Source organism: Rhodnius prolixus, unplaced genomic scaffold (genome assembly GCF_049639745.1).
Source record: "Rhodnius prolixus isolate KJV_2025 unplaced genomic scaffold, Rpr scaffold_3, whole genome shotgun sequence".
In the NCBI taxonomy this organism is placed as follows: domain Eukaryota; kingdom Metazoa; phylum Arthropoda; class Insecta; order Hemiptera; family Reduviidae; genus Rhodnius; species Rhodnius prolixus.
This window is the reverse complement of record NW_027411603.1, coordinates 52,371,589-52,395,262: the sequence shown is the minus strand read 5'-3', so window position 1 is coordinate 52,395,262 and position 23,674 is coordinate 52,371,589. Positions and strand designations below refer to the sequence as shown.

Below are 23,674 nucleotides of genomic sequence, written 5' to 3'. Positions count from 1 at the left end.
ATAAATGTAGAAGATATAAATGGTTGAAAATTTTTTGGGTCATGAAATTCTGTAAAATTATGGCCGTTCTATATCTCCCACTGTGAACGACGTATTGGTATGGAATTTTGTTCTCTTATACACTTGGTTTTTCTCAATTATAAACTATAGTTATTTTGTGCATAGATCTATAATTTTAGAAGATATAAAGGGTTGAAATTTTTTTGGGTCATGAAATTCTGTAAAATTATGGCCGTTCTATATCTCCCACGGTGAACCACGTATTGGTATGGAATTTTGTTCTCTTATACACTTTGTTTTTCTCAATTATAAACTATAGTTATTTTGTGCACAGATCTATAAATGTAGAAGATATAAAGGGTTGATTTTTTTGGGTCATGAAATTCTGTAAAATTATGGCCGTTCTATATCTCCCACTGTGAACAACGTATTGGTATGGAATTTTGTTCTCTTATACACTTTGTTTTTCTCAATTATAAACAATAGTTATTTTGTGCACCGATCTATAAATGTAGAAGATATAAAGGTTTGAAAATTTTTTGGGTCATGAAATTCTGTAAAATTATGGCCGTTCAATATCTCCCACTGTGAACGACGTATTGGTATGGAATTTCGTTCTCTTATACACTTTGTTTTTCTCAATTATAAACTATAGTTATTTTGTGCACAGATCAATAAATGTAGAAGATATAAAGGGTTGAAAATTTTTTGGGTCATGAAATTCTGCAAAAATTATGGCCGTTCTATATCTCCCACTGTGAACCCCGTATTGGTATGGAATTTTGTTCTCTTATACACTTTGTTTCTCTCAATTATAAACTATAGATATTTTGTGCACAGATCTAAAAAGGTAGAAGATATAAAGGGTTGAAAAATTTTTGGGTCATGAAATTCTGTAAAATTATGGCCGTTCTATATCTCCCACTGTGAACAACGTATTGGTATGGAATTTTGTTCTCTTATACACTTTGTTTTTCATAATTATAAACTATAGTTATTTTGTGCACCGATCTATAATTTTAGAAGATATAAAGGGTTGAAATTTTTCTGGGTCATGAAATTCTGTAAAATTATGGCCGTTCTATATCTCCTACTGTAAACCACGTATTGGTATGGAATTTTGTTCTCTTATACACTTTGTTTTTCTCAATTATAAACTATAGTTATTTTGTGCACCGATCTATAAATGTAGAAGATATAAAGGTTTGAAAATTTTTTGGGTCATGAAATTCTGTAAAATTATGGCCGTTCTATATCTCCCATGGTGAACCACGTATTGGTATGGAATTTTGTTCTCTTATACACTTTGTTTTTCTCAATTATAAACTGTAGTTATTTTGTGCACAGATCTATAAATGTAGAAGATATAAAGGGTTGATTTTTTTGGGTCATGAAATTCTGTAAAATTATGGCCGTTCTATATCTCCCACTGTGAACGACGTATTGGTATGGAATTTTGTTCTCTTATACCCTTTGTTTTTCTCAATTATGAACTATAGTTATTTTGTGCACCGATCTATAATTTTAGAAGATATAAAGGGTTAAATTTTATTTGGGTCATGAAATTCTGTAAAATTATGGCCGATCTATATCTCCCACTGTGAACGACGTATTGGTATGGAATTTTGTTCTCTTATACACTTTGTTTTTCTCAATTATGGACTATAGTTATTTTGTGCACCGATCTATAATTTTAGAAGATATAAAGGGTTAAATTTTTTTTGGGTCATGAAATTCTGTAAAATTATGGCCGATCTATATCTCCCACTGTGAACGACGTATTGGTATGGAATTTTGTTCTCTTATACACTTTGTTTTTCTCAATTATAAACTGTAGTTATTTTGTGCACAGATCTATAAATGTAGAAGATATAAAGGGTTGAAAATTTTTTGGTTCATGAAATTCTGTAAAATTATGGCCGTTCTATATCTCCCACTGTGAACGACGTATTGGTATGGAATTTGGTTCTCTTATACACTTTGTTTTTCTCAATTATGAACTATAGTTATTTTGTGCACCGATCTATAAATGTAGAAGATATAAATGGTTGAAAATTTTTTGGGTCATGAAATTCTGTAAAATTATGGCCGTTCTATATCTCCCACTGTGAACGACGTATTGGTATGGAATTTTGTTCTCTTATACACTTGGTTTTTCTCAATTATAAACTATAGTTATTTTGTGCATAGATCTATAATTTTAGAAGATATAAAGGGTTGAAATTTTTTTGGGTCATGAAATTCTGTAAAATTATGGCCGTTCTATATCTCCCACGGTGAACCACGTATTGGTATGGAATTTTGTTCTCTTATACACTTTGTTTTTCTCAATTATAAACTGTAGTTATTTTGTGCACAGATCTATAAATGTAGAAGATATAAAGGGTTGATTTTTTTGGGTCATGAAATTCTGTAAAATTATGGCCGTTCTATATCTCCCACTGTGAACAACGTATTGGTATGGAATTTTGTTCTCTTATACACTTTGTTTTTCTCAATTATAAACAATAGTTATTTTGTGCACCGATCTATAAATGTAGAAGATATAAAGGTTTGAAAATTTTTTGGGTCATGAAATTCTGTAAAATTATGGCCGTTCAATATCTCCCACTGTGAACGACGTATTGGTATGGAATTTCGTTCTCTTATACACTTTGTTTTTCTCAATTATAAACTATAGTTATTTTGTGCACAGATCAATAAATGTAGAAGATATAAAGGGTTGAAAATTTTTTGGGTCATGAAATTCTGCAAAAATTATGGCCGTTCTATATCTCCCACTGTGAACCCCGTATTGGTATGGAATTTTGTTCTCTTATACACTTTGTTTCTCTCAATTATAAACTATAGATATTTTGTGCACAGATCTAAAAAGGTAGAAGATATAAAGGGTTGAAAAATTTTTGGGTCATGAAATTCTGTAAAATTATGGCCGTTCTATATCTCCCACTGTGAACAACGTATTGGTATGGAATTTTGTTCTCTTATACACTTTGTTTTTCTCAATTATAAACTATAGTTATTTTGTGCACCGATCTATAAATGTAGAAGATATAAAGGTTTGAAAATTTTTTGGGTCATGAAATTCTGTAAAATTATGGCCGTTCTATATCTCCCACGGTGAACCACGTATTGGTATGGAATTTTGTTCTCTTATACACTTTGTTTTTCTCAATTATAAACTGTAGTTATTTTGTGCACAGATCTATAAATGTAGAAGATATAAAGGGTTGAAAATTTTTTGGGTCATGAAATTCTGTAAAATTGTGGCCGTTCTATAGCTCCCACTGTGAACCACGTATTGATATGGAATTTTGTTCTCTTATACACATTGTTTTTCTCAATTATAAACTATAGTTATTTTGTGCATAGATCTATAATTTTAGAAGATATAAAGGGTTGAGATTTTTTTGGGTCATGAAATTCTGTAAAATTATGGCCGTTCTATATCTCCCACTGTGAACGACGTATTGGTATGGAATTTTGTTCTTTTATACACTTTGTTTTTCTCAATTATAAACTATAGTTATTTGGTGCAACGATCTATAAATGTAGAAGATATAAAGGTTTGAAAATTTTTTGGGTCATGAAATTCTGTAAAATTATGGCCGATCTATATCTCCCACTGTGAACCACGTATTGGTATGGAATTTAGTTCTCTTATACACTTTGTTTTTCTCAATTATAAACTGTAGTTATTTTGTGCACAGATCTATAAATGTAGAAGATATAAAGGGTTGAAAATTTTTTGGGTCATGAAATTCTGTAATATTAAGGCCGTTCTATATCTCCCATCGGAAACCACGTATTGGTATGGAATTTGGTTCTCTTGTACACTTTCTTTTTCTCAATTAAAAACTATAGTTATTTTGTGCATAGATCTATAATTTTAGAAGATATAAAGGGTTGAAATTTTTCTGGGTCATGAAATTCTGTAAAATTATGGCCGTTCTATATCTCCTACTGTAAACCACGTATTGGTATGGAATTTTGTTCTCTTATACACTTTGTTTTTCTCAATTATAAACTATAGTTATTTTGTGCACCGATCTATAAATGTAGAAGATATAAAGGTTTGAAAATTTTTTGGGTCATGAAATTCTGTAAAATTATGGCCGTTCTATATCTCCCATGGTGAACCACGTATTGGTATGGAATTTTGTTCTCTTATACACTTTGTTTTTCTCAATTATAAACTGTAGTTATTTTGTGCACAGATCTATAAATGTAGAAGATATAAAGGGTTGATTTTTTTGGGTCATGAAATTCTGTAAAATTATGGCCGTTCTATATCTCCCACTGTGAACGACGTATTGGTATGGAATTTTGTTCTCTTATACACTTTGTTTTTCTCAATTATGAACTATAGTTATTTTGTGCACCGATCAATAATTTTAGAAGATATAAAGGGTTAAATTTTATTTGGGTCATGAAATTCTGTAAAATTATGGCCGATCTATATCTCCCACTGTGAACGACGTATTGGTATGGAATTTTGTTCTCTTATACACTTTGTTTTTCTCAATTATGGACTATAGTTATTTTGTGCACCGATCTATAATTTTAGAAGATATAAAGGGTTAAATTTTTTTTGGGTCATGAAATTCTGTAAAATTATGGCCGATCTATATCTCCCACTGTGAGCGACGTATTGGTATGGAATTTTGTTCTCTTATACACTTTGTTTTTCTCAATTATAAACTGTAGTTATTTTGTGCACAGATCTATAAATGTAGAAGATATAAAGGGTTGAAAATTTTTTGGTTCATGAAATTCTGTAAAATTATGGCCGTTCTATATCTCCCACTGTGAACGACGTATTGGTATGGAATTTGGTTCTCTTATACACTTTGTTTTTCTCAATTATGAACTATAGTTATTTTGTGCACCGATCTATAAATGTAGAAGATATAAATGGTTGAAAATTTTTTGGGTCATGAAATTCTGTAAAATTATGGCCGTTCTATATCTCCCACTGTGAACGACGTATTGGTATGGAATTTTGTTCTCTTATACACTTGGTTTTTCTCAATTATAAACTATAGTTATTTTGTGCATAGATCTATAATTTTAGAAGATATAAAGGGTTGAAATTTTTTTGGGTCATGAAATTCTGTAAAATTATGGCCGTTCTATATCTCCCACGGTGAACCACGTATTGGTATGGAATTTTGTTCTCTTATACACTTTGTTTTTCTCAATTATAAACTGTAGTTATTTTGTGCACAGATCTATAAATGTAGAAGATATAAAGGGTTGATTTTTTTGGGTCATGAAATTCTGTAAAATTATGGCCGTTCTATATCTCCCACTGTGAACGACGTATTGGTATGGAATTTTGTTCTCTTATACGCTTTGTTTTTCTCAATTATGAACTATAGTTATTTTGTGCACCGATCTATAATTTTAGAAGATATAAAGGGTTAAATTTTTTTTGGGTCATGAAATTCTGTAAAATTATGGCCGATCTATATCTCCCACTGTGAACGACGTATTGGTATGGAATTTTGTTCTCTTATACACTTTGTTTTTCTCAATTATGAACTATAGTTATTTTGTGCACCGATCTATAATTTTAGAAGATATAAAGGGTTAAATTTTTTTTGGGTCATGAAATTCTGTATAATTATGGCCGATCTATATCTCCCACTGTGAACGACGTATTGGTATGGAATTTTGTTCTCTTATACACTTTGTTTTTCATAATTATAAACTATAGTTATTTTGTGCACCGATCTATAATTTTAGAAGATATAAAGGGTTAAATTTTTTTTGGGTCATGAAATTCTGTAAAATTATGGCCGTTCTATATCTCCCACTGTGAACGACGTATTGGTATGGAATTTTGTTCTCTTATACACTTGGTTTTTCTCAATTATAAACTATAGTTATTTTGTGCATAGATCTATAATTTTAGAAGATATAAAGGGTTGAAATTTTTTTGGGTCATGAAATTCTGTAAAATTATGGCCGTTCTATATCTCCCACTGTGAACGACGTATTGGTATGGAATTTTGTTCTCTTATACACTTTGTTTTTCTCAATTATGAACTATAGTTATTTTGTGCACCGATCTATAATTTTAGAAGATATAAAGGGTTAAATTTTTTTTGGGTCGTGAAATTCTGTAAAATTATGGCCGATCTATATCTCCCACTTTGAACGACGTATTGGTATGGAATTTTGTTCTCTTATACACTTTGTTTTTCTCAATTATGAACTATAGTTATTTTGTGCACCGATCTATAATTTTAGAAGATATAAAGGGTTAAATTTTTTTTGGGTCATGAAATTCTGTAAAATTATGGCCGATCTATATCTCCCACTGTGAACGACGTATTGGTATGGAATTTTGTTCTCTTATACACTTTGTTTTTCATAATTATAAACTATAGTTATTTTGTGCGCCGATCTATAATTTTAGAAGATATAAAGGGTTAAATTTTTTTTGGGTCATGAAATTCTGTAAAATTATGGCCGTTCTATATCTCCCACGGTGAACCACGTATTGGTATGGAATTTTGTTCTCTTATACACTTTGTTTTTCTCAATTATAAACTGTAGTTATTTTGTGCACAGATCTATAAATGTAGAAGATATAAAGGTTTGAAAATTTTTTGGGTCATGAAATTCTGTAAAATTATGGCCGTTCTATATCTCCCACTGTGAACGACGTATTGGTATGGAATTTTGTTCTCTTATACACTTCGTTTTTCTCAATTATGAACTATAGTTATTTTGTGCACCGATCTATAATTTTAGAAGATATAAAGGGTTAAATTTTTTTTGGGTCATGAAATTCTGTAAAATTATGGCCGATCTATATCTCCCACTGTGAACGACGTATTGGTATGGAATTTTGTTCTCTTATACACTTTGTTTTTCTCAATTATAAACTATAGTTATTTTGTGCATAGATCTATAATTTTAGAAGATATAAAGGGTTAAATTTTTTTTGGGTCATGAAATTCTGTAAAATTATGGCCGATCTATATCTCCCACTGTGAACCACGTATTGGTATGGAATTTTGTTCTCTTATACACTTTGTTTTTTCAATTATAAACTATAGTTATCTTGTGCACAGATCTATAAAAGTTGTAGATATAAAGGTTTGAAAATTTTTTGGGTCATGAAATTCTGTAAAATTATGGCCGTTCTATGTCTCCCACTGTGAACGACGTATTGTTATGGAATTTTGTTCTCTTATACACTTTGTTTTTCTCAATTATAAACTATAGTTTTTTTGTGCACAGATCTAAAAGTGTAGAAGGTATAAAGGGTTGAAAATTTTTTGGGTCATGAAATTCTGTAATATTAAGGCCGTTCTATATCTCCCATCGTAAACCACGTATTGGTATGGAATTTGGTTCTCTTGTACACTTTATTTTTCTCAATTAAAAACTATAGTTATTTTGTGCACAGATCTATAATTTTAGAAGATATGAATTCTAGTGAGTGGTAAACATCGTAAAATGTGAGTGTAAGGTGGTCCTATCTAAGTCTTGTGAGTGGTAAAGATAGTTAAATGTGAGTGTACACCAACATGGTATAGATGAGACACCAGAATGGTAGAATGAAGGTGCCAAGTTTGGAAAAGGTGATAATATTGATAGAGAAGAGGCACCAGCTAGGCGGAATAAAGATGCATTGGTCCGATTCTGGTTTAACCATTGGTAATGTTTGGTTTTAAAAATTTAATCTCTCAAATTTTGATTAAATTAAAAAATTTAATCGTCCAAAGTGATTAAAACTAAATTTGGAATTTAATTCAATCAATTAAAATTCTGATTATTTAATTTTAATTTTAATCTTAATTTTTAGTTATGATTAAAAATTTTAATTGATTAAATTGCGATTAAATTAAAAGTGAATTTAATTTTAATCAACTAATTTTGGCCGATTAAATTTTGTAATTAAATTTCTGTTTAATTCAATTGTTTTTTTAATTGATTAAATTTTTGCCCAACTCTGATAGGGCGTACATTACAGGAATATAACATTTCAGAGGGAATCTAGTCTAGCCTGGTTCCTAAATAGTTTCAGGGACTCCTTGGTCCTGGAGACGCTCATATTTGTGCTTCCCTTTCTGGAATTACTTCCCAGTATTTGGACGTTCTCACCTCCAATGTCATATCTCAAGTGAATATTCACTTGATGACCTTGATTACGCCTAGTAAAGTGATTCGAAACCAGTAAATACATTCTCGTAATACCAGATCTCGCTCATCCGATCTCTATATTCCCTTTCACCGTACCTAATCCTTTGACAAGTCCTTCCTAATACGTGCTACCTCTCTCTGGAACTCCCTGCCTTCATCAGTCCGCCATGCTCCTACCCTATCTATCTTTAAATCCCGTCTATTCAGTTATCTCCTTTCTATTCAGCTTCCTCCGAAATTCTAATTGTTTTAATTTATTTCCTTAATTTCTGCTGTTATTTTTATTTTCACTTTTTTTTAAATACTTAATTATTTATTTATTTTCTGTTCAATCACAGGCCAAACTATTAAGGCCTCTATTTGTACCTGTATTTATTCTTAGGGGACAATTGTCCCAGAATAATAAATTTCTTTTCTATTCTAAATGGCTGCCTCATTCCAGGGCTTAACATTCAAACTCATGCAGTGATTTTCAAAACGTTTTACAATGAACGTTTCATCACGCACGCTCCGACTCCCATTTTGGACCAAATTGTTCGTTTTAGCCGATGTATTATAGTCCAACCTGATGTCCTGAAGATCCTTTTTCTTGGTTATACAGTTGGCACTGTATTTTAATATTTGAAAGTACTTTGGTTATAACCATCAATCAACAATATTATTTTCTAACAGGAAAAGTATATAAAATGGCATACTATATTTAATATACAAAAGGCTTTGCTAGAGAATAGTTCGTAGAAAAGTAGTAAACAAAGTTCTTAAGAGTGGGAAAGCAGCGTAAGAGTGTGTGTGTGGGGGGGGGGAAGGAAAAGGAACAGGCTGACCAACCTTGCAACTACATTGTAGAGAAAGTTTACGGGTCCATATCCCCAGGCCATTAATATTAGATTTCCAGCTTATTGCATGTCTTTTTGCGTTAGCCTAGCAAAATTGTTTAGCAGTAGTGCCAACTGACAGATGTACGCTTATTTCTTATTTAACTTTGCTCGACCTTTCTGAATTTTCTTCCTAATTAATAAACTATACCAACTTTTTTTTTTTTTAACTTTCCACGGAAAGAAAATATTTTAAGCAATTTAAATTTACGATTGTGATCCTATGAGTTTTGAAAAGAATGGACAGCAGTTTCTCCGTAATTAAAAATTTTGAAAATAATAAAAAATGATCTGGTGGAAGCCGTCAATTAAGGATAACCAACCTCTGGAGAAGACTGAAAATTTTGAAGAAGACTTATCCACAATGAAAGATATAGAAGGTTCTCTGAAGAGAATGATTACCCATAGAGTAAGTGGTTAGTAAGAGTAAGTGATTAGAGTAAGTGGAATAGCCACTTCTTCAAGGATCTCTGCCTACCTGAGAATATCCGAGAGAATAACAACACTCAATAGTAACACTTCCATCACTCACACAATTTACTAAGGGCCTGCAGATATGAACACAGTGGCTTGGGTTCAGTGAATCTTCGGACGCCAACATTCAATGTACAGAGACTTGAGGAAACCACAATAGAACTTTTAAGCCGCCGAGGATTTAGGTTTAAGCCTTTTATCTTCGATCTATTTACAATCTAGTGTATATTGCCCTCAACCAACTGGTACCTATCCAGTTTTACTCTACTGATGCTGAGGAGATCTGAAATTGTTCCTTAAAAGGGTCGTTGGCTTTGTTTGCTTGGCAGTATTGATGTACATCTGGCTACACAGTGCGCGAAGTGATGTCACTTTAATACAGCATACCACTTAGCCTGCTGCAACTTCTCACAGATCCTTGTATTCTACAGTCTCACTATCTGCTAAATCCCTAGATAGTTTCACTCTACTCATGATGGTAACAGAAAATAGCTCTACCCGTTAGGATAACTATTCTTCTAACAATAACTTGTGGCTTCAAAGCTGCTACAAGCTTGTTATACCGCAGGATGAAAATATTTGCACTTATTTTTGAATGAAATTCACCTTACAGTATCTATTTGCTTTTATGGAGGGGGTTAGACACGCAGCCTTAGCTCTGCTGCTGGATTGGTCGTTATATTTGCTGCAGGATTGGTCGCCATACTTGCTGTTTGATTGGTCGCCATACTTGCTGTTTGATTGGTCGCCATACAAGCTGTTTGATTGGTTGCTCATTTTTTAGATTCTAACCAGCGGTCAACTATACGCTTATCTGGTCGGCTGAAGCCACAATTAAACATTAAGTGAAAAAAATGTATAATACTTTAGTGGTGCTCGCGTAATTCATGGAGTATTTGTTACTGTTCAAGGATTCAGATAATTTAATTCAAATCTACGTTCTATTAAAGAGTCAAGAGTCTAAAGGTAAATATAAAAACTTGGCAAACAAACAATTTTTGTTTTATTTGTTCCATTATTTTAAGGAAGAATGATGAAGTGATAATTACAGTCAAGAACAAAATAAAGATAATAGATAAAGGTGCATGTGTGGAAGAAGAAGGATTGTGAAATAACTAAGCTTGCCTTAAAGGACTTCAAATATATATCAACATAAGTAGGGATGTTATGGGACTGAGGGGGGAAGAAAGAGAAGATGTAAGCAGAATAAATGTGACGTAAATGGATAGCATTCGTGGGTTCCTGTTGGTGTGTGAGAGAGAAGTTTTTAAAAAAAGGATCAGCGAGTGAGTGTAGTGGAAAAGAATCAGCTGGGAAACAAATAAATCTACTTAGACCAAAATCTTCTATTATGTGTAAAGAAGAAATGTGTTGTAGTAGCTGGTTTGGTACAGTAAGGAGGGTGAAGAAGAACGGAAGGAACTAGGCAAAAGAAGAAGAAGAAGAAGAAGAAGAAGAGAAGAGATCAAAGAGGAGCAAAAAGTAAAATGGGTATGGAGAGAAATAAGCCTTCTCATAGTGTACAGAATAGATGGGGCTTTGCTATATGTCCTAGATAGGTGTGCATGTATGAGCCTGCAGGTCTTGTAAGAACTAGCAGACAGCCAATCCTAGAGAGGAGGCGGGCTAGTAAGCTAACAACTAGGATGGGAACTAGAAAGAAGAAATAGAAAACAGAGTAATAGCTCTCTTTTAGACGGAAAGAAATAGGAACATGGAAACACCAATAGTTGCTGGAACAGAAGGCAGAGAGCGCCGCCCGAATACACTTCCCACCACCTGGAAAACCTTCTTCCCTAACCTAAACTACTAAATACCAGGTTGTTAGCAGATTGTCCCCAAAACTTACACTTAACGCGTTCTCTGTAACTGGGATTGTCCCCTTCTTATGTCGTAGTACTGGTTCGTACTGGCAGTCGTCCAGTTTTCCTGTCAACCCATGCTCATCTGTTAACTGGGTTACTCTTCTAACTGCGGACCCACACACATATACCGGGAATTTCCACCTTACTACACATACTAGCCAACTTTAGATGAAACATTCTGTCCATTTTCCACTCTAATTTCATTTTGCACAAAGTGGCAATTGTTTTGGTGCAATTTGTCATTTTTACTTCTTCTTCTTTTTGTTTTTACCCCTTCTAAGAATAAAGTGGTTGCAATCCCCCCCCTTGAAGTTGCGTATTAAAGTCCACCCATAGAAATGGCGAAATGTTTCGTCTACTCTCCGGCGGGGCTACTGCCTTCCAGTCAGTCTTCCTCGCAGCAATCCTCTTCCTACGACCGATCTGGTGCTCTACCTTGGTCTCCATAGACAAACCACTTACTCGGAACCCACACACAAGATTCAAACGTGCCACAATTCCTCATAGACTAATTGGTTAAAGCTTTAAATTATGTAGATTAGATTTCCATATTGTGGACAAACATAAGAACGGGCAGATATTCCTATCTAAGTTGCTCCTTTCTACGACAGAAACCTTTCTCTCCACTTTATCATCCTCATCCTAAAACTTGAAAATACAAAATATCAAAAGTTACGTAACACTTCACTCCTCCTTTGTGTTGTATGCTGAGTTGGCTTTCCCCTAGACCTAGGCAAATCATTCATGAGAAAAAATAAAGGAAACTGTGGAGTTGACGGGGGAAGAAAACGATAAATGGCGTGGATAGTAAAAATCGATTTGTCCTTGCACGATACTGAAGGAAGTAAAAAGAGGGATGCGGTAATTTTTAGTATAAAGAGAGGAGAAAGGTGGCAAAGTTGACGAAACCTCCGAAATAAAGAAAGTGGGCATAAATTAATCAAAAATCAAATGGTTTAAGTCGGCCAACTTAATTTTCTCACCTCTGTTTTGCGATTAAAAGAAAAATCACCATACTTTCTAGTTTCGAAGGGAAAAGCTAGACAGAAATTGAAACTCTTTGGTCTTACCTTTGCTGCTCTGTAGTTACCACAAAAAAAAAGTTGAATTTAGAATTAATATCTGTTTTTCTTTCCACTTTTAGTAGCTTGATAGTTTCTATAATTTCATCCTTAATTTCAAAGAATAGTTTAAAAAAATTTGAATTCAATAGAAACAATATTTTAACTACCATTAAATGGACCTTGAGTTAATTATATGCTCGAAAAAAACTGCAGCTCCTTCTACTTTACTGGCGCGGAGAAACAAACTTTTCTAAAGATTACATAAAGAAGAGAAGATTTCCCTACTTTAAAGGAAAACTAACAAGATTTTCAGAATTCTGTTAAACAGCCTTTATTAGAAGAGAAATTCCTTCTTTTTATTTTGCTTTATCTTTCTATTCTTTAAAAAATAAAAACAAGTAAAGTATATAACTTACTCTGTAGAAGAAGGATAATTCTTAAGTAGGATTAGATTCTTCCGCCCTCTTCTCGCTTATTCCTTGTTACTCTTTTCTATTATTTCTGTTTCCTACGAAAAACAGGCTTTAAGAAGAGAACAAGAGCAGCGAATAGAAAGTACAAGCGACCAAAATAGATTGAAGCATGCTTTTAAATGGCTCCACTTGTTTGGAATAATAAAATAGCCAAACTGGTTTTTACAAGGATTATTCGTGTATTGTAATTCTTATAAACAATTCCATGGCTTTATCTAAATAATATTAATACCCAATTGAATCCAGAAAATAATACAATTTCGAGTTGATAAGTTGAGGTTAGCACAAAAATTCTTAAAAGGCTCAACATGTTTATTTAAACATTTTGCAAGCGAGTAAACTCTGTTCTTTTTTGTTTTAAACAGCTTTTAAATAAGAAGAAAGAGTTTTTTTACAAATTATTAAAATTAATGGAAAATAGTGTCTCGACTTTGGCTAGGTAAAAAAGTAAAATTCATTTATGGTGACCGTAAAATTTAAAAAAAAAAGTGCAATTGCAGCTTAGTAAGGAATTCAAATGTAATTAGAAAGATATCACACTTTATTTAAGTTCAATAAACAACTATAGTTTTACATTGAAGCGTTCGAATCCATTATTTAGATGATCCCTTAAAACTTATAGCCTCGCCAGTGATAAACTTATCTCTAAACCTACCTAGATAAACTTACCTAGTTGCCTAGCAACAAAAAGCTAGTTATTTAATTTTATTGTACTGTTTAAGCTTAAAACTTCGTGAAAAAAAGGTTTCTTTATAAATAATTAATTCTTTTCAACCGACTTTGCGAGACAAGGAGCTGTAGTTTAAAAAAAAAAAAAAAAATGGTTAAAAGTCATAAAAACTTTTAATTCCACCAGAGGAGACTTGATTTGGGAGGGGGCAGTGAGAGTGAAAAGCTTCTCTAATGGACAGAAGCTGACGTCCTATTTATACCATAACTAAATAAGCTTTCACTTTTCGGTTATATCTGTCTCAAAGTGAGGCTTTTAAATGAAAGATAAGTAATATTTTTCAATTAAAATGAACCTGCCACCTAGTGGTCATTCCAAAAAGTTATCTTTTTAGTTCATAATTTGGAATATGATAGGTTACACGTAACAACAATGTACAGGTTATGCCAAAATGACCTTTAGGCTCGTGATGGACTAGTCTTACTGTCCATGTCCAATAAAATCTAATCCATACATTTTTTTTTTTCTAGTTTTAAGCGAAAATATTTGCTTAGATCCCAAAAACGCCAAGAAGTGGTTTTGTAGAAGATTGAGGTTTGAGTACGCTTCCTCTAAAGTGCTACTTCAGTGATAAGTACAGCTTTACAAAGTATCTAATGTTATTAAGAAGAAATTATTGATTTCTAAAATTCCGAGTTTTAAGGAAATCTATAAGTTGACAGCTAGAGAAAGTATAGAACAGGTCGTGTGAGTATTCACATTTCATTTTTACTCCTTATGTACGTACACATTGTCTCGAGGCACAGGACTAATGGCGTAAGGAAACTCACTAAGAAATAAGTTCTTGTGTATCCTAGAGTATTCAAAAAAAACATTTTTTCGGTACAATCTCAATCTGCTTTACTTCCTATAATGATTTAAAGAGAAATTAATAAGTAGTTACCAGCATAAGGTTGGCCGTTCGAGTGAGATATTTTATGTTCAACGTTTGTGCAAATCTACTTAAGCTGTGTAACACGTGTCCACACGTATTGTCACGTACTGTTGATTTTAAAGGGTTATTAGTCCTGCAATATGAGTGAACGTTGTTGCCAGTTTGATAAAGATGTTGCCTGCTAAATAAATACAGTACATGCTGGGGTCAGTTGATTGGTTCATATAGATTTAATAACGTTTACTTCTGGCATGAAACACCGATACAAAGCTTGCTCTATTGCCACAATACGAATCCTGAGAACTACTGAGATAGGCTTTGTATAAAATCATCTCAAAATACTGTTGAGTAGTCCTAGTGGTTCTTGAAAAACTTAAATTTAAGTTTGGCACCTCCAGTTCTCCAAAATTGACCACTAGCAGTTCGGGTTGTGTATCTCTTCTAGGTACTTCAAAATATTCTAACAAAAAAAAGACCTTAAATTTTCTTCAATCTCTGAATATTTGAGACAAAATTCATTCTTACCAACATAGTACAGTTTCTTACCGTTCATTACACGAAAATATTACCAAAATCGTAACGTTCAACTTCTAGCTACAAAGTCAGAAGTGAATCTGTTTTTAAAAACTCTTTAAACTCTGATGAAATGTAAGTCTGAAAGAGGTCAGAATTAAGGTAATCTTGCTTGCTGTCATGAATAAAATTAACTATAAAGGTAAAGAGCACTGTGGACCCTAACACATTTTCAAGATTTCATTAAGATATGAAGACTATGGAGCTGAGATGTCAAAAACAAAGTGACATTCAGGTGATGGCAGAAGATTACTGTTGGTCCAGGACTGCTCTTCATCTCCAAGCTCAAATATATCAACTGTTTTTTTTATGTATTTAACTTGATTTTTAAGCAATATTCACAATGAATACTCTGTACAATTCTGCCCTTTTTTTTTAACCAATCGCAATGCCGTGTTAATCGAATTATTTCGAAAAATTGTTGATGTAATTATTTTGCCCTTTGTACCGGATATGATATCTGAAGCTCGACGAAACAAAATTCCTCTCTAAATTTTGTTTTTACTTGTGTCATTCCATCATTACTTATTAAATTGTTTTGTTTCAGATGATTGTACCTTGTTGAGCCGTCAGTATCATTCAAAAAGGGTTTACAACTTGGAAAATTGTAAAGACTGTTTCTGTTTATGAAGAATCATTGAGAGTTTGTAAGACCCGAGTAAAACAATAGTCGAACAAGTGGCCACTAGAGCGGAAATACAAATACTCGTAAGTAATGAAGTAAAAGAGGTGAATGTCTCCAAAAATCTTTACATAAATATTGCCACAAGGTGATAAACAGATTTGCAATGGGAAAACAAAGATATGAATAACAATATTAAAAAGGGAAGGGATTAGCTATGCGGTTAGCATACTGGACTCCCACGCGGAGGTCCCGGGTTCGAATCCAGCAGCTGACCCTTAGATTTTCTCTTCCTAGGAGCTTCTTACAGCTCACTGTCCGGTGAATATTAAAAATTAAAAAGAAAAATCTAATGTTTGCAGTAGATTAATGATCTTGGCTTATTCCTCTGAAGAACTGAAAGCAATGACAGAGAAGTTTGCAAACAAGTTGGACGGATAATGGACATTTCAAAATGCTGTTTTACGAACATCAACGTTAATAATAAAGACAAAATAATTGTATCAGAAGTCATAAACCGTAATTATTCTAGAATACGTAATTGATCTAGAAAGGGCCGTTCAATAGCGTAGTAGTCAATTGTGAGGATATGAGAGGGCAGAAACAATGGCGGTGTGAATCGCCGTGAATATCTGAAGCCATTGCCTAGGCACGAGTGAACATTGAGATTTGTTCTTGCAGGCCGCCTACTGACTGATGTTATCCGGTGCTCAGTATGTTAAGAAGGAAGTGGGAAAGTGTCAGTAACTAGTATTCCGGAAATAGTGGTCGACAATGCGGTTGCGGGAATATGTAGAATTAGGCATTCTAACGAAGTGTGTAGAGTCAGATTGTGCTGTACAACTTTGCTTACATTTTCAGTATAATTGTAAATTAAGATAATGTTATCTGTTCATCAGTATCGTGGCCATTCAATTTCATACAGACTGCTATATTTCTTCCTGGAGTTTGATTCAAGATTTGGGCTATCACTGACCTGCATGGGATTAAAACGGACGAGTCTTTTGGAAGGAATTCTGCTAGAATATTTGAACTTTTATCCGATATTTTCAGTGGTTAAATTCGTTGATTTATATCGTGTGTTTATTTATATTTCATAATCAAATTTAAATAAATTATAACTTAGAGTGACACTTCGATATCTTTCGGCCAACTTTTCACACTTTAAAAAAAAAAGAAGAAGTTATTTTACAGAACAAGTATTACGTTGAAGTTGTAAGGAGCTGTTATGTCCTTGGCCGCAGTATGGTGTAGAAGCTCAGGAGTTACCAGCTAGAATGAAACAGAAACTGCGGTAGATATAATCAGAAGAGACAGCAAATCGAACAGGTGGGTTGAGAATCAGACAGGGTTGCCAGACATTGCTAACCTAGGTGATCTTACTTATAGTGAGATGTGGCACTCTAGTCTGACGATTTTTCCTGTAGATTAAAAATTTTATATTTCTTTTTTTTATGTCTTCATTCAACCAATTGCTATGCTGCGTCTAGGCCAATCTGTCTCCTAGCAGTTTAACGTAGATGCTGTTTCCGACCGTGGCACGCCTCACATCCCGTTTTTTAGAATTTAGCTTGCAGAACTTCGTTCAGGGAAGTTGGTCTTCAGCATATCATGGAGGTTCTATCCTACAAAAAGACCAACGAAATGAACGAGTTATAATCGAAGATAAAAATGAATCGAACAAAACCTAAAATAATTACGCAGTCCGACGCCAAAAAAAAAAATGGAGAGAATGCGAAACTGGTGTCCGTCGGGAGTTGAGGTGTAAATGCACTGTCCTAGTTCAGTTGCAGGACAATTGATCAGCCGGATATAATTAATTCGAAGTTGTAATACTAGCACCCCACCAACCCCTTGTGGAAAATTGTATACCAGCGTAATAAGCACGCAATGTGTTTTGTTACAGTAGATACTAATTGAAAAATTGTACTAAATTTAATTGAAAACAAAATTAAATAGATATTTTTATAGAATCTCCGAATTTCTTCACTTCATTTAAGTTTAAATAAAAATAAAAAGATCTTTGTTCAAGAAAGCTGTGTGGGAAATTTACTCATCACTTTTCATCCACAATTTCCCACGTATTTCTGACTAAAATGGAAAAATTTGATTTAAAATTGTTCCATGTTTAAAATAGAGGTTTCCCTAACATTTTCTCATAACTTACATTTTATGAGTATTACATCACAAAAAAGTTAAACTTTTTTTGTTTTACTAGTTTATCTCTAAATAAATTGCATTTTAAAAAATAAATAAATGAACAAACTACATTCAGAGAAGTTGTTTTAACTTATAAAAATTGAAAAGGCAATTTCCGACTGCAGCCTGCAAAAAATAAAAGATCCGGCTACGCAATGGTTCATACTTAAATTGTGTTTGTTTATCCAGTAAGATGGAGCTGATTCGCCTTAAATTAGTCTTACACACTAGTTTTCTCGCGAGTACAACTGGCTGGTTAGTAATGGCGATGTATGATGCTCTGATTGCAGAAGACTCTCAGACACTAAAGCTCATTTCCGTGACTAATCTGTCCAGATAAGCGTGTCTGCCTCACGTTGGTAACTGCCTTAAGTGGTTTTTAGGAAACGTACACGATTTGTTAACAGGAAGAGCCAGCTGGCTTAACTCTGACTTATCACTTCCTGCAATAGTAATATTTTGAACATTGAATTAAACTTTTTTATTTGATTTTAATCAATACCAAGTTTTATGAAAAGTTAATAACGTTAAATTCAGTAAGAAATTGTGAGAGTGTTCACACCGAATTATTTTATCAATATGGACAGTAGTATTGTTACATATGATTGTCTGAATAAAAGTGTTTATAAAACAAAATATTAGAACAAAGAAAAAAAAGTAACAACAAAAAATAAAGCTCTATGAAAAATGTATCGGTATAAATTATTTTGTTATCTCTGTGCGGGGGCGCCAACAAACGGTCGAACCGAGGCCTCTCCAGAGAGCGTCTAACTGCCCTTCAGTTGCAACATTTATCATTACAGGAATATAAAAATAATAAATAATAGTGCATGCAGTAAATTTACGCCTTATTTAAAAATAAAAAAAAAACCCACACAAACTAACTAATGTATGAGATTACACTGCAGATGGTAGTATTTAGTAAGACTTAGGAGCCAACTCCTCATATCATAACATAACCTCAAATTTATTTAGCAAGCCATCAAAACTAAAGTGCTAATTCTAAATACCAGTGGCAGTTATCTTTTCGTGAAGTTATCAAAGTCACGGAAACGCTTGGAGAGAACATCATACCTGAGAACCAACGATCTCTCAACCTAGTGAGTACACTGCAGTTATAGCCAGGTTATTAGAAGTCATTTTCCTCCTCTTGCAGGCATAGACTTTTGATTAATTAACGCTATATAGAAGAAAAGAGACCTATTTTGTGGACTTAGTAGATCCAGTAGGAAAAACCTTTTAAAAAAGTGCAAGTGGTTAGCTAACATTTAGTCGATCAAGCTTATTATCTCCTCTGGTCTCTATTGGTCAGATTCTGAGCCTCTATCCTTGCCCTAAAAAGGCAATATTAAGTCGCAGCTGGCGATCGGCCTGTAGTTTGTCAAACCTGCACCCAGTTAAAGGTGGGCTGTTTTACTTGACACTAATGGGTTCTCCTTTAATATCGAACACTGTCCAAAAAGTAACTACATCACCAATCTTAAAGCTCAAAAAAACAATTAGATAAAAAATCTAAATACATTCAGTGGCAGTTTTTGTTGAGAAGAAAATGTACAGAACTTTTGTAAAGCTTGGGAGCAAATGTTAATAATTTCTAATGTACCGTAGTAGAATCCTTAACGTAAGATTAGACCTAGGGAGCTTGTAACATTTCTGCAGAAAATATGGTGATTACAGTTCTCCTATCTCCATTTCTCTTCAATTTTCACAGTTTAGAAAAAAAAATGAGAGCCAAGTAGAAGCCCATTTTCTGTTTTCATGAAAATTACTTGCAAGATTATTGCTAATCCAAAAAAAGAAAAAAGGAAAACTGGATAACAAAAAAGAAAATGAGATTTTTGTTTCTTTATACAATGTTGAAAATTAATAGCGCCTATCTTAACTTAAGCACTTGTTCATGCTGACTAGAATCGGTATCTTTATTAATCCCTATTTTATTTTAAAATAAAAATTAGTCTGGATTCAGGATTATTTTCGGAATCCTGAAATTTCTGGAAAGCAGCAGAATCAGTTGTGTTCAAAGTTAGGCATCCTTTATTACCCGTCTTGCAAGCGCAAGTTCTGTAAAATCATTGTAAGGCGTTCTAGGAGCTCTGAAATTCAATTTAAAAACAAAATAGACCCAATTTCTGTCATTTATGAGCGAATAAGTGAAACTAGAAAAATGTTTTAATCAGACATTTCAGAGTATTGATATAATTCTAAAGCCAGAGGAAAATTACCACTAGTCTGAAAACTAAGAAAACTATAAACGGTCGGTTTGGGGGGCAGGTGTTCCGTCCCCAAAGTTAAACCAACAATCATTGATACTCACGCTAGTATCCTAGTCTAACAGAACTTGTTCTAGCCAACATGGACGGAACAACCTACACTTTGCCACCTAAAAAGCTCTTGGCTTTTGTGAGTGCTCGGAGGTGGAAAGGGTGAAAGAGAAGGATATGGAGCATACGCCTTTCTATAACCACCCCCTGTTAACTTTCAACGTCATTTACAAGTTTGAAATAAGTTTAAGCTCCTACTTCTCCCTTCCCCCTCACTATATCGCGCGTAGACTTTTATTAATTACAGTGGAAATGTTTTCTTCGGTGTTAAATAAAGGCGTTCATTGTTAGCAAACTGGTTTTATAATTACTAAACTCGTTTGGTTGGTTGTACTTGAAGGCGAACGGTGCGAACTTGGAAGCGTGAACGACTTTTGTAGACTGGAGAAATTTCATTTTAAGTAAATTATATCAAGTGCTTTAATTTAGTAGAATATATAGTTAACTTTTTCTTGAAGTCTGTAAGAAAATATAAGTTATGGCTGGTTTCAAATTCTCTTATGACTTTAAGAGATGTTAAAAATTGAAATTAAACAGAAGTTAACTTTCATATGAGTTTCTTTTCAATTCTAAATATCTTAAAATACAAAATTAACTTCAAACTTGGAGTTTTTATGTATTAAATCACTAATACAACCATTTGTAATTCTTTAGGCTTTAGAACAAATATTGGGTTCTCCTTTAGCGCCTCAGAAGACTGAGGAGTTGAACCCTGAAAATGTACGTATTAAAGTAATTAAATTATAAATTAAATTAATTTACATTAAAATTATTTTTATATTTAGTATACCACACTTTCCTTAATTTACCTTAATGCCTTAGCATTAAGTTCGACTTGTATCCAATGTAAATGTTGATATGTTGTGGAGAGGATATAGGCATGCAGCCTGAAACCTCCTTTTATATATATTTGTATAAACAATTTTAAATTGTAAATAAACATTTTCAAATTCAAATATGATGAAATATAATTCCCAAAATATTTTTTTTATTTTTATTTTATTATATTCAATCACACAACCATATTCTCCTTTAAAAAATGAAATTACAATTTAAAAGATTACTAGGTGTCGTCATCTATCAACAGCTGGAGAAGTAACAGTCTAACACTAAGGGAGATCTGTCGGGCAATTTATCAACTAGAATTTCTAATTTCTTCAGCTAAGAGCGCTGTACATGGCTATTCATTATGGCTTAGGTAAGTATTGTTGTGTTCTGTTTTTCCAAAATAGCTTTTATGTATTTCTTGAAACAGGTAAATAATACACTTGTAATTACAAGAAGTTATTGTGTATTTCTAAAAAAAGTAAATATACACATAACAGTACACAAACGTTTTTATTTCTCTGCTCACCACGAAACCCTCCTCTCCACCCTTCTCCTGCTCAATCTCTCTACATCATATTGATATCAATTACACCACAATAGCGTTACTATCACCGAAGGTCTTTGGATAAAAGAAGAACGTTTTTTAACTAGTTGCCGCTAAATATCATGTCTGCAGTACTTCAGGAGAAAAAACAAAAAAAAATTACGTATTTCTAACTTAATTAAAAGTTTCTCATAAGAAACATTTTATTAAACTGTTCACAATAACATTTTTTCAGATTTTATATTTTTTAAAAAATTGTTTAGCTCCTTAATAACCATAATATAAGCGTTTCATATTCATTATGATTCATACTCATGTAAAGATTATGGAAGTAGCGTTTAGTAGCAGAGATGAAGTTTCTCAAGAAAGCAGACGTTGTCACTAGTTGAAAACCGTTCTAAAAACTATAATAACAAGTAAATTGTACGCATCTTTTTGGAAAAAGGGAAACTGAATCAGAGAGCGATAATCTCTGCCAAAAAAAAATTGAAGGTGAGTGATATCAAATGACTGGTGTTCTTTACCTCAATATTTGCTCAACTTGGTAGATGACAAAATAGCAGTAAATAATAAATAAGGAATATTAAACCTTCAGATTTGTGTTAAAATATTCAAAACAACGAAGTTTGTATCACTGACAACCAATTTTCGTCATTTTCTTAGGACATCCAGGCTGCCTTACAAGTCAGTCATTAGTTCTATGAAATGTATATATAGCTCTGCTATTCTAATAACTATTCCAGCTATGCTAATGAGATCGTTATTAAAAGAAAATACACTAATTCGATGGCCCCTCTAGCTCTCTTATTTTTATTCGTTTCCAAATACATGTAATCTAGCTCGACTATGGATATCTGCAGTGTGAAGCAAAATGCACTTATTGCTTATCATTCTAGCTCTTGTTTTTGTTATTTTCCCATTGAAATTGATGGTCAATCATCTGATTATAATATGCATGATCTAATTCTGCTATTGTGGTCAGTGGCAAGAACTTAAGTACATGCACTAAATTGCTGGTGATTCTAGCTCTTACTTCTTTGTTTTTCCATGGTTTTTGAAGTTTCATCACCTAATAAAAGCGTTCTTATATCTATAATACAGCTCTGCTAATGATATCGTTGGTGAAAATCGAAACACTCTGTATTGATGGTCACTCTAACTCTTATTTCCTAATTTTACCTTTAATTTTGAAGTTCTACTTCCTAAAATAATCTTACCTGATATGTAAATTTTAGCTCTCCTATAGATATCGGTAGTGATACTCAAAATACTTTGATTGGAGGTGATTCTAGCTAATGTTTCTTTCCTTTTAAAAAATTGTTTTAAGAAAATAGTGGGGCCAATTATGTGTATTCTTGCTCCACTATAGATATAGTTGTTGATAATCACAATGCCGTAACTATGGAAGCTAGTGTTGGATGGTACAAATGACGGGCCTAAAACACCATAAACATTATTAAAAATAGAAATATGTAGTGTCATAATATGACTAGAAAATTGAAATTTTTGTTTTTGACCAGCAATATCTGAGCAAGTGCTAAATAGTGGATCTAAGGCCACCCAAATTTGGTGTATACTAGTTGAAAATGTAGGTATTATCTTCTCTCAGGTAAACTTTGACTATGATAATTGTGATTGGTATCCCTGGTAACCAATCCTTAAGTCGTTGCTCAATTGTTCCTTAAATTTTAATCAAATTTTTAAAAACAATTTTTAATACAAAGAAGTCGGAATTTTCTCATACTTTCACTGAAAAAATTGATATTTCTAAACAAACTCTTAGAAAAGGACAAGTACGAAACTTCGAGTATACTTTTTACAAAGATCTTTGACTTATGTTTGAATATTTTTCAGGAAAATTCGTGGCACTTTGATGAATTAAATACTTACGTTTTTAAAAAATGGATTTCAAAAATTAGAACCTTGAAAATAATTATAGTGAGAAAAAGACATGTGGGATAAATACCAGATTTTTTGTTGTTTTGGAATGAGTTACTTCATTAAAAAAATAACTTTAAAAATTATTCCATATGTAAGCCCCCCGCATTGTGGGAATTTGCTCCATAGTAACG

At 32.9% G+C, this 23,674-nt stretch overlaps 2 long non-coding RNA genes across 9 annotated transcripts; one reads left to right on the top strand and one right to left on the bottom strand.

Moving 5' to 3' along the window:
- The first annotated feature begins 13,555 nt into the window (after positions 1–13,555).
- On the top strand, positions 13,556–16,870 carry LOC141453556 (uncharacterized). 2 transcript variants are annotated; one of them, XR_012458056.1, is made up of 3 exons: positions 13,556–14,328; positions 15,636–15,796; positions 16,076–16,870. It is a non-coding gene; the product is annotated as an uncharacterized lncRNA (long non-coding RNA). The 2 variants fall into 2 exon arrangements; XR_012458055.1 differs by having other exon boundaries at positions 13,565–14,328; positions 16,073–16,870.
- Positions 16,871–17,199: 329 nt separating this feature from the next.
- Positions 17,200–23,646, bottom strand: LOC141453557 (uncharacterized). Of its 7 annotated transcripts, none has more exons than XR_012458061.1 (3): positions 23,493–23,646; positions 22,820–23,038; positions 17,200–17,335 (listed from the first exon to the last, which is right to left on the bottom strand). It is a non-coding gene; the product is annotated as an uncharacterized lncRNA (long non-coding RNA). The 7 variants fall into 7 exon arrangements; XR_012458058.1 differs by lacking the exon at positions 17,200–17,335 and adding an exon at positions 17,920–18,352; XR_012458057.1 differs by lacking the exon at positions 17,200–17,335 and adding an exon at positions 18,858–20,689.
- Between the last annotated feature and the right edge of the window lie 28 nt (positions 23,647–23,674).